This window comes from Macaca nemestrina, chromosome 6 (genome assembly GCF_043159975.1).
Source record: "Macaca nemestrina isolate mMacNem1 chromosome 6, mMacNem.hap1, whole genome shotgun sequence".
NCBI classification, from domain to species: Eukaryota; Metazoa; Chordata; class Mammalia; order Primates; family Cercopithecidae; genus Macaca; species Macaca nemestrina.
In genome coordinates this window covers 144,017,014-144,028,826 of record NC_092130.1, presented here as the reverse complement: position 1 = coordinate 144,028,826, position 11,813 = coordinate 144,017,014, and the positions used below count along the sequence as shown (strand labels likewise).

Genomic DNA, 11,813 nt, shown 5'->3' with positions numbered 1-11,813 from the left:
CTCATAGGGGGAACTGAACAATGAGAACACTTGGACACGGGACGGGGAACAACACACCCCAGGACCTATCATGGGGTTGGGAAGAGGTGGGGATAGCATTAGGAGATATACCTATTGTAAATGAAGAGTTAATGGGTGCAGCACACCAACATGGCACATGTATACATATGTAACAAATCTGCACATTGTGCACATGTACCCTAGAACTTAAAGTATAATAACAATAATTATATATATGTATATAATTATATATGTGTATATAATTATATACATATAATTATATATATATATAAAGAATAGCTAAAAGGAGCTCTAAATGTTGAAACAAATCCGGCAAACAGATCAAAACAGAACCTCTTAAAAGCATAAATCTCACAGGACCTACAAAACAAAAATACAACTTAAAAAACAAAAACAAAAACCCAAGGTATACAAGCAGCAAATAACACAATGAAGGGAATAGTATCTCACATTGCAATACTAACAGTGAATGTAAATGGCCTAAATGCTCCACTTAAAAGAAACAGAATGGGCCAGGTGTAGTGGCTCACACCTGTAATCCCAGCACTTTGGGAGGCTGAGTTGGGCGGGTTACGAGGTCAGGCGTTTGAGACCAGCCTGACCAAATTAGTGAAACCCCCATCTCTACTAAAATACAAAAATTAGCCAGTTGTAGTGGCACACACCTGTAATCCCAGCTACTCAGGAGGCTGAGGCAGGAGAATTGCTTGAACCCGGGAGGCGGAGGTTGCAGTGAGCTGAGATCATGCCATTGCACTCCAGCCTGGGCAACAGAGCGAGACTCCATCTAAAAAAAAAAAAAAAAAGATACAGAATGGCAGAATGGATAAGAATTCACCAACCAACCACCTGCTACCTTCAAGAGATTCATCTAACACATAAGGACTCATATAAACTTAAGGTAAAGGGATGGAAAAAGACATTTCATGCAAATGGACACCAAAAGTAAGAAGGAATAGCTATTCTTATATCAGACAAAACCAACTTTAAAGTAACAGCAGTTTAGAATTTCTACGCACACTGGAAGAGAGAGGTCCTCTTTCCTTGCCTAATGCAGCCATGGCTTGTGGTCCCAAGAAGCATCTGAAGTGGGTAGCAGCTCCAAAACATTGGATGCTGGATAAATTGACCAGTGTGTTTGCTCCTTGTCCATCCACCAGCCATCACAAGTTGAGAGAGTGTCTCCCCCTCATCATTTTCCTAAGGAACAGACTTAAGAATGCCCTGACAGGAGATGAAGTAAAGATTTGCATGCAGGGGTTCATTAAGGTTGATGGCAAGTTCCGAACTGATATAACCTACACTGCTGGATTCATGGATATCATCAGCATTGACAAGATGGGAGATAATTTCCATCTGACCTATGACACCAAGGGTCACTTTGCTGTACATCATATTACACCTGAGGAAGCTAAGTACAAATGGGGCAAAGTGAGAAAAATCTTTGCGGGCACAAAAGAAATCCCTCATCTGGTGACTCGTGATGCTCGCAGCATCCACTACCCTGATCCCCTCATCAAGGTAAATGATACCATTCAGATTGATTTGGAGACTGGCAAGATTACTGGTTTCATCAAGTTTGACACTGGTACACTGGTAACCTATGTGTGGTGACTGGAGGTGCTATCCTGGGAAGAATTGGTATGATCACCAACAGAGAGAGGCACCCTGGATCTTTTGACATGGTTCACGTGAAAGATGTCAATGGCACCAGCTTTGCCACTCAACTTTCCAACATTTTTGTAATTGGCAAGGGCAACAAACCATGGATTTCTCTTCCCCGAGGAAATGGTATCTGTCTCACTATTGCTGAAGAGAGAGACAAAAGACTGGGGGCCAAATAGAGCAGTGGGTGAAATGGTCCTTGGGTGACATGTTAAATCTTTGTACATAATTAAAAATAATGTGGCATGATTAATAGGAAAAAAAAAAGCAACAGCAGTTTAAAAGGACAAAGAGGGACATTATATAATGATAAAAGGACATGTCCAACAGGAAAATATCACAATCCTAAACATATATGCACCTAACACTGGAGCTCCCAAATTTATAAAATAATTACTAATAGACCGAAGAAATGAGATAGACAGCAACACAATAATAGTGGGGACTTCAATACTCCACTGACAGCACTAGACAGGTCATCAAGACAGTTAACAAAGAAACAATGGATTTAAACTATACCCTGGAACAAATGGACTTAGAGATACATACAGAACATTCCATGTAACAATCGCAGAATAAACATTCTATTCAACAGTGCATGGAACTTTCTCCAAGATAGACCATATGATAGGCCACAAAATGAGCCTCAATAAATTTAAGAAAATTGAAATTATATGAAGCACTCTCTCAGACCACAGTGGAATAAAACTGGAAATCTCTAGGGGTTCAATCAAGATGGTAGGGAAAATTATAAAATAAAACACAAACCTTCTTGGAAGGCCAAAAGGTTTTTGCAAAAACTTCAGGATAGAGTTAGGGCTGAAGGCAGCCTAATCCTCTTTGAGCTATAGCGAGGGTAATTAACATAGGAATGTAGAGTAGTTTATCTAAATAGCTTGTTTACTCATGTGGTTCTAAAACTAACCTTTGATCATCTACAGGCAGCATAGTGCTCTGTAGGGAGGGGATTGGAGGAAGGCGACCAGGTTGATTACCCTCTAAAGGTGTTTACCTGAGACTTTTGTCATTTAATATGTAATGAATAAATGCTGGGGGCCGGGCGCGGTGGCTCAAGCCTGTAATCCCAGCACTTTGGGAGGCCGAGACGGGCGGATCACGAGGTCAGGAGATCGAAACCATCCTGGCTAACACGGTGAAACCCCGTCTCTATTAAGAAATACAAAAAACTAGCCGGGCGAGGTGGCGGGCGCCTGTAGTCCCAGCTACTCGGGAGGCTGAGGCCGGAGAATGGCGTGAACCCGGGAGGCGGAGCTTGCAGTGAGCTGAGATCCGGCCACTGCACTCCAGCCTGGGCGACAGAGCGAGACTCCGTCTCAAAAATAAAATAAAATAAAATAAAATAAAATAAAATAAATGCTGGGAGGGCCAGAGAGTCAGGGCCGCGGGTGACAGCACCCTTCTTAGAGTCTGTAAGTGGCCTGAACCCTCAGCTGGAATGACAAGCATAATATCTGTGTCCGTGTACGTATTCATCCATCGTTGAGTCAGGGTCTGCAGGACAGACCCCCACAGGTGGTGACCCCGCTGAGACCAACACTGTGAAGGAAGCACGACAGACCCCTCGAAAACAAAAGTGAAAAGGACCATGTGGTCAGTGAGTAATCAGTAAGTCATTGGTGCCCACTTGGGATCTCCAAGTTCAGGGGAGATTATTTCAGGCTGAGGTTTCATCATGGGACAACAGTTATCAGCTCATCAGAAACAGTATATAAAAGTGTTGAAACAGCTGCTTAAGGCTAGTGGAGCCTCAGTTTCCCAGGCTCAGTTAAGAGACCTAATGCAAACTGTAGTAAACCATAATCCATGGCTCCCGAAAGAAGGCATGCTACATGTAGAACTCGGGGAACAAGTAGGGAGAAATCTTAAACAGCATTATGCACAAGGGCAACAGGTCCCAGCATCATCTTTAACACTCTGGGCTCTAGTAAGGACGGCTTTGGTCCCATTAGACACAGAAAAGCCTAAAAAGGGGAAGGAGGAGGAAATATCACCTGCCTTGCTGCCTCCTTTTCCCTCAGCCCCACTATCACCAGGCCAAAATAACAAAGAGGAAATGGAGGTTTTGCCTGAGCCCCCTCCTCCAATAAGTAGGAAAAAAGACAAGAAACACATTCCAGCTATGGGGCCTTGTCTTAAGCAAGCAGCATTAGAGGGGGAGCTTTTAGCCTGCCCAGTAATGCAAGACCGACATAGCAATCAGGTACATAAACTCGTTTCTTTTAACGCTTATAAAGAGCTAAGAAAAAGCATTAAAGAAAATGGAGGCGCTAGCCCATTTATGAAAGGAATGATTGAGGCCTTGAAAGGCCACTTCCGTATGACCCCATGGGACTGGTCAATGCTAGCTAAAACAACTTTGGAGCCTAGCCAATACCTCCTCTGGAAGGCAGAATACAATGAGTGGTGCGAACAAGCCAAGCAGAATCAGGCAGCCGGGTAAGACATAACAACTGATATGCTCCAGGGGAGGGATCCTCATGCCAATGTACAACAACTAGATTTTGATCCCCAGGCCTATGCTCAAGTGTCTGTGTGTGCTCTCAGGGGTTGGGACCGAATTCCCAAAAGCGGAGTTCAACAGGGATCTTTTGTAAATGTTTGACAAGGGCCTCGGGAGCCATTTGTTGAGTTTATCAATTGGTTAATCCAGGCAATTAAGAGACAAATTAGTCACACCCAAGCTGCTGATATCTTATTGTTGCAATTGACTTTTGAAACTTAATGTGGTTTGCCCGCAGGCAATCAGAGGAAAGGCAGCCACAGTCGGGGAGCTTATATGAGCGTGTCAGCTGGTAGGAACCGAGACACACTAAGCCAAAATATTGACTATGGCATTAAGGCCTCCTAAAGTGAAAAGGGAAAGAAACCCAAATTGTTTTCTATGTGGAGAGCCAGGTCATATAAAGAGGGAATGCCCCCATAGTAGAGACCACAGTAACTCAGGGAAAGAACCCCCTTCTATATGTCCCCGATGTAGGAAGGGGAAACATTGGGCAAAACATTGCAGGTCTAAATTTGATAAAAAACACCAACCCCATAAAAAACCAGTCAGGCAATTTCATGAGGGGCCAGCCCCAGGCCCCACTCCCAGCTGGGGCAATGCCAGCAGCTTTCCTCGGTCAGATGGGAAGCCCACAGTCCTCTCTCTCAGAGCAGCCACCACTGGGAACACAGGACTGGACTTACTCTGCCCCAACGAATTAGTGCTAAAAGAAGGAAAAGACCTTAAAAGGGTTGCAACTGGGATCTGGGGTCCGCTGCCTCTGGGATTAGTCCTGGGGTGGTCTAGCCTATCCAGTAAAGGAATTATTGTGCTCACCGCGGTAACTGATAGTGATTATCAGGGGGAGATATTGGTTATGATGGACTGTAAAGGTCTGCATATTCTTCCCCCTGGGTCAAAGATAGCTCAGTTACTGATTTTATCACACTGGGTCCCCAATGCCTATGGAAAGGAAAGGGGAAAGGGAAGTTTTGGGAGCACAGGAGACACAGCATTATATTGGAATCAATTAATCACTGATCAGGGACCCATGAAAAAATTGGAAATAAGAATTTTACTGGCTTATTGGACACAGGGGTGGACATTTCAATCATTAGTGATCAAAATTTGTCAGAAACTTGGCTTTGGGTCACTAAGAAACAGAAAATTGTCAGCACCATGGAGGCACACACGGCCAGGCAGAGCACACACCCCCTAACATGCTGTGATTCAGAAGGAAGAAAGGTAGTTATACAACCTCTAATCATGCCCATCCCTGTTAATCTTTGGGGATGGGACCTATTAGCCCAATGGGGGGTTACTCTGCAGACTCCTTTCTAACAATGGCCACTGTTATTATTCCTCCCCTACCCCTGACCTGGCTCTCTCAAGATCCGATTTGGGTAGAACAGTGGCCTCTGAAGGGAGAGAAATTACAGAGGGCCCATGAATTAGTTGAGGAGTAACTGAAAGCTGGGCATGTTGAATTATCTAACAGCCCTTGGAATTCACCCATTTTTGTCATTCCCAAAAAGTCTGGGAAATGAAGACTTTTGCATGACCTATGTGCTATTAATGCCAATTTGCAACCTATGGGACCCCTTCAGCAGGGACTCCCTTCCCCCACGGCAATTCCTCAAGATTGGCCTATAATCATTATTGACTTAAAAGATTGTTTTCATATGATTCCCCTAGCAGAACAGGACAGAGAAAAATTCGCATTTATAATACCAGCTATCAATAAAGAAAAGCCAGCTTGTCAATTTCATTGGAAAGTGCTTCCTCATGGAATGATAAATAGTCCTACCATGTGTCAGTATCATGTAAATCAAGCCTTGCTCCCTAGTAGAAAAGAATTTCCTGATTGCAAGATTATTCATTTTATGGATGATTTTCTACTAGCAGCCCCAACGGAGCCAATACTTTTAAATTTATAGTCCTCTGTCGTAAAGAATACACAGCTAAGAGATTTAATCATTGTACCTGAAAAAGTACAAATGTCCTCTCCTTGGAAATATCTTGGGTACATACTAACTTTCTTGTCAGTAAGACCTCAGAAGGTTAAATTAAATACTAGCAACTTACACACCTTAAATGATTATCAGAAATTACTGTGCGATATTAACTGGCTCCACTCCACTTTGGGGATTCCTACTGATAAACTACAAAACCTGTTTTCTATCTTAAAAGGCAATCCAGCCCTGGATTCTACCAGATATTTAACCCCTGCAGCAAAAAGGGAAATCGAGGAAATAGAACAAGCCATCTCTCAGAGGCAGCTAGATTGCATTGACGCTATTCAATCTAATTGTTCATCTTTCTTACCAAACACTCCCCTACAGGGTTAATAGGACAGGTGGCCCCGGGCTACGCTTCCTAGAATGGGTTTTTTGCTGACATGCCGGGACTAAAACGCTATCTTCCTATAGTCAGTTACTTACTAAAATCATCTATTCAGGCCACAAACGATGCAATCAGTTACGAGGTTATGACCCTGATGCCATCAGGATTCCTTTAAGTAAGAAGCAATTTGAAGCAGTATTGCCAGTATCTATCGATCTGCAAATAGCTTTCTCTGATTACACAGGACAAATAGGGCACATACTTCCTGCTGATAAACTCCTTTATTTCTTATCTCATACCCTGGTAATCTTGCCCACAAAAATAGTTCACTCCCCCATACCTAATGCTTTAACACTGTTTACTGATGGTTCTGGTAAACATGGAAAAGCGGCAGTCTGGTGGAGACCACATAATTCAATCACTTGATCTGGGTTTACTAGTACTCAGAGAGCTGAGATTGGGGCCCTGATATTGGCCTTTTTCCAATATCAGGAGACTTTTTCCACTCAGCCCATAAATATTGTAAATGACTTGGCTTACACTATTTATTGCAGAACCCTGAAACAGCCTTAATTAAGTCCACTCTCAAGCCCACCCTGTGTGCTCTTCTTCTTCGACTTCAGCAATTGCTAGATCAATGTACACATCCTATTTTTATCACACACATTCAAGCCCACAGCTTTCTGCCTGGCCCAGTGGCTTATGGCAATGAACAAGACCTACAAGTTATGACATCACTGCTTGACCAAGCCACCCAATCACATCAATTTTTCCACCAAAATTGGAGAAACTTATCTAAACAATTTGAACTTACCCAGAGGCTGGCTAAACAAATTATCCTACAATGCTCAGATTGCCAGCTCACTGGCCTTCTTCCACAGGTGTTAACCCTAGAGGATTAGAACTTCATCAGTTATGGCAAACAGATGTTACACGTGTCCCTGCATTTGGAAAACTTAGATATGTACATGTATCTGTTGATACCAACACTCATCTAATTAGTGCAAACACCCCTCAGTATGTCATTAAACATCTTTTAAGTTTTGCATTTATGTGGCAGCCCACAAAAATTAAAAAATTAAAACCGAAAATGGTCCAGCTTATGCCAGCTCACAATTTCAACAATTTTGTCACACGTGGAATATCCAACATTCCACAGGCAACCCATATAACCCCCAAGGACAAGCCATAGTAGAACGTGCCCACTCCACCCTTAAAAATATGCTCAGAAAACAGCCAGAAAGGGGAAGTATGAGTAAAGACCCTCCAACACTATTGGCACAAGCCTTATTTACCCTTAATTTCCTAAATTTAGATGACAAATTTCAATCAGCAGTAGAAAAACACTTTGCTAAAACCTCTCAAGACATAAAACCTGCAGTTTTATGGAAAGATGTAAACAGTAACGAATGGTGTGGTCCAAATGAATTGTTAATGTGGGGAAGAGGGTATGCCTGTGTCCACACCCCCTCAGGTCCTCTTTGGATTCCAGCATGATGCATTAAACCATACCACGGCATGGCTAGGACCCAACCTGGTATCAGAGATGAAGGAGCTGACCCTGCAGGATCTGCAGCCCCAGACGATGAGGCTTCCGTGGATGACACAAGCCCCAGACGTCACCTGGGGGATGCTGAAGAGAATAACTCAGGAGACTGAACAAATTCTGCTCCGGACACAGACACCATTTACTTCAGATAATTTGTTCCTTGCTATGCTCTCTGTTGTACATTGCAACTCACGTAGGGTATTGATCCTTTCTATGCTCTCCCTTTGTCTGCAATCTGTACCTGCTACACTCTACTGGCTCATATCTTAGACCTACCTTTCTTTCGCCCTGTCACCTGGGCAGACACCCTCTTCCCAGCCTATAATAACATAACTGCTTGGCTAGGAGGGATAGATTTACACCCAGTGGGGTCCCTAAGTAATGGCACACATTGGACTAAGGTGCCAGATAACACTACATATCACTCCACCATCTTCCCACTGTGTGTAAGTTAAAAAGGTTCTAACACTTACTGTGTATCTGCCCAAACACAATTATGGCCACATCATGGCAAAGAAAATGTCTTAACAGCCTTAGTTGCAGGTAGCCTTAAACCAGGTAATGCAATCAATGCCGCTTTCCCAAACATTCCTTCCTGTGCTAAAGGGCAAAACTGGGAAAGTAATGGATTTCACTTTAGCTGGGAGGTCTGTCACGGGGCACAAGCCCACAGCCTCCAGTTAGGCAATGATAACATCTTAGACTGGAGTCCCCACAGCCATATGCAGGGCAGCCTTACTGATGTCCTCATCTGTCAAGGCATCAATCACAGTTTCATAGCCATGTCCCATTCGCCTATGATTTGGGTCAATGGGGGGATGGAATATCCCAGACCCCAAGTAAAGTCCATGCCGCCCCAAGACACTTTATGGCACCTGGGACATCTTGGCACCTCCCTTGACACCTGGCATGGAGCATATCATAATTCCAGTAACAACAATAGTATAACCATCATACTGATCAGTTACAGCTGATTTGCACTACCCATCCATGTTTTCTTTATGGGAACCAATATTTCTATTTCACCCCAAAACTCCACATTTGTGACCCAGGTGCAGGGACAGGCTTGGTTTGCCTCATGTATCACTAATTACAATATATCTGATCTAAATATTACTAGTGTCATGGTATTAAGGAGACAATCTGAGGCATTCATACCAGTCAATTTGACATGTGATTGGCAAGGATCCTCTGCCCTTGCCACCTTAGACCATGCCCTGTCCCAGGTCAGACACAAAAGACTCATAGCTACATTTATGTCCTTTATAGTCTCAGCCATAGTCATCCTAGCAACTGCTAGCATTGCTGTGGCATCTATTACTGAGTCAGTACAAACAGTTGCCTTTGTAGATAACCTGGCCAAAAATGTGTCTAACGAACTTCTCTTATAGCAGGGTATAGATCAAAAAATTCTTGCATGTCTGCAAGCCCTTGAGGCTGCTTTGAAATATGTGGGGAGCGACAAGATGCACTGGCATTCCAACAGCAATTAAACTGCAACTGGGAGCATAAGCATATCTGAGTCACTTCTCTACCATGGAATCAATCAATGCACAGTTGGGATGAGGTGAAACAACACCTCTGGGGAACCTTTCATGATAATTTAACAGCAGACGTAAAGCAACTTAAAACTAAAATTTTAGAATCCCTTCACACTGTAGATCTACACACCCAACAAACAGCCATATGGAAGGGTGTGCAAGATCATCTCTCCTGTTTAGATCCCCACCCCTGGGGGTCACTCTTTGACTAGAAAAAATGTTGCTAATTATACTCATGATTGTCTTATGCTACTTACTAATTCTAGGATGCAAAGCCAGAAAAAGAGCAATGACTGCCACTCATGACAAACCTGTTGCTGCATACATCTGCACTCTCCAATCCATAAGACCTGATGCAGAAAACAGAAAAGGGAGAGATGTAGGTGTTCAATCAGAATGGTGGGGAAAATTATAAAATAAAACACAAACCTTCTTGGAAGGCCAAAAAGTTTTTGCAAAAGCTTCAGGATAGAGTTAGGGCTGAAGGCAGCCTAATCCTCTTTGAGCCATAGCAAGGGTAATTAACAGGAATGTAGAGTAGTTTATCTAAATAGCTTGTTTACTCATGTGGTTCTAAAACTAACTTTGATCATTTGCAGGTAGGATAGTGCTCTGGGGCGGGGGTGAGGGGTGTGGGATGGAAGGTGACCAGTTTGAAATTAAATAACCTGCTCCTGAATGATCATTGGGTCAAAAATGAAATGAAGATTGAAATTAAAGAATTCTTCGAACTGAATGACATACTGACAAAACCTATCAAAACCTCTGGGATACAGCAAAGGCAGTGCTGAGAGGAAAGTTCATAGCCCTAAAGGCCTACATCAAATTGTCTGAAAGAGCACAGACAATCTAAGGTAACACCTCAAGTAGTTAGAGAAACAAGAATAAACCAAACCCAAACCTAGCAGGAGAAAGGAAATAACCAAGATCAAAGCAAAACTAAGTGAAATTAAAACAAAAAACAATACAAACAATAAATGAAACAAAAACCTGGTTCATTGAAAAGATAAAATTGATAGACCATAGGCAAGATTAACTAAGAAAAGAAGAGAGAAAATGCAAATAAGTTCAATAAGAAATGAAACAGGAGATATTACAACTGATACCACAGAAATACAAAAGATCATTCAAGGCTACTATGAACACTTCAATGCACATAAACTAGAAAACCTAGAAGAAATGCATAAATTCCTGGAAAGATACAACCCTCCTACCTTATATCAGGAAGAATTAGATATCCTGAACAGACCAATAATAAGCAGCAAGATTGAAACGGTAATTTAAAAATTATCAACAAAAAAAAAAGTCCAGGACCAGACAGATTCACAGCAGAATTCTACCAAACATTCAAAGAAGAATTGGCATTAATCCTATTGACACTATTCCACAAGACAGAGAAAGAGGGAACCCTCCTAAGTCATGCTATGAAGCCAGTATCACCCTAATACCAAAACCAAGAAAGGACATCACCAAAAAAGAAAACTACAGACCAATATCCCTGACGAATATAGATGCTAAAATCCTTAACAAAATACTAGCTAACAGAATCCAACAACATATCAAAAAGACAATCCACCTTGATCAAGTGGGTTTCATAACGGGAATGCAGGGGTGGTTTAATATACTCAAGTCAATAAATGTGATACACCACATATACATAATTAAAAACAAAAATCACATAATCATTTCAATAGATGCAGGAAAAGCATTCGACAAAATCCAGCATCCCTTTATGATTAAAGCTCTCAGCAAAATCGGCATACAAGGGACATACCTCAATGTAATAAAAGACATCTTTGACAAACCCACAGCCAACATAATACTGAATGGGGAAAAGTGAAAGCATTCCCCCTGAAAACTGGAACAAGGATGCCCACTCTCACCACTCCTCTTCAACACAGTACTGGAAATGCTAGCCAGAGCAACCAGATAAGAGAAATGAATCAAGGGCATCCAAATCAGTAAAGAGGAAGTCAAACTGTCTCTGTTTGCTGATGATATAATTGTTTACCTAGAAAACCTTAATGATTCCTCCAAAAAACTCGTAGAGCTAATAAAATAATTCAGCAAAGTTTCTGGATACAAAATTAATGTACACAAATCAGTAGTTCTGCTATACACCAACAGCAACCAAACTGAGAAACAAATCAAGAACTCAACCCCTTTCACAATAGCTGCAAAAAATAAAATA

General features: G+C 42.2%; 1 pseudogene; it reads left to right on the top strand.

Moving 5' to 3' along the window:
• The first annotated feature begins 305 nt into the window (after positions 1 to 305).
• On the top strand, positions 306 to 2,988 carry LOC105473084 (small ribosomal subunit protein eS4, X isoform-like; annotated as a pseudogene).
• Positions 2,989 to 11,813: the final 8,825 nt, after the last annotated feature.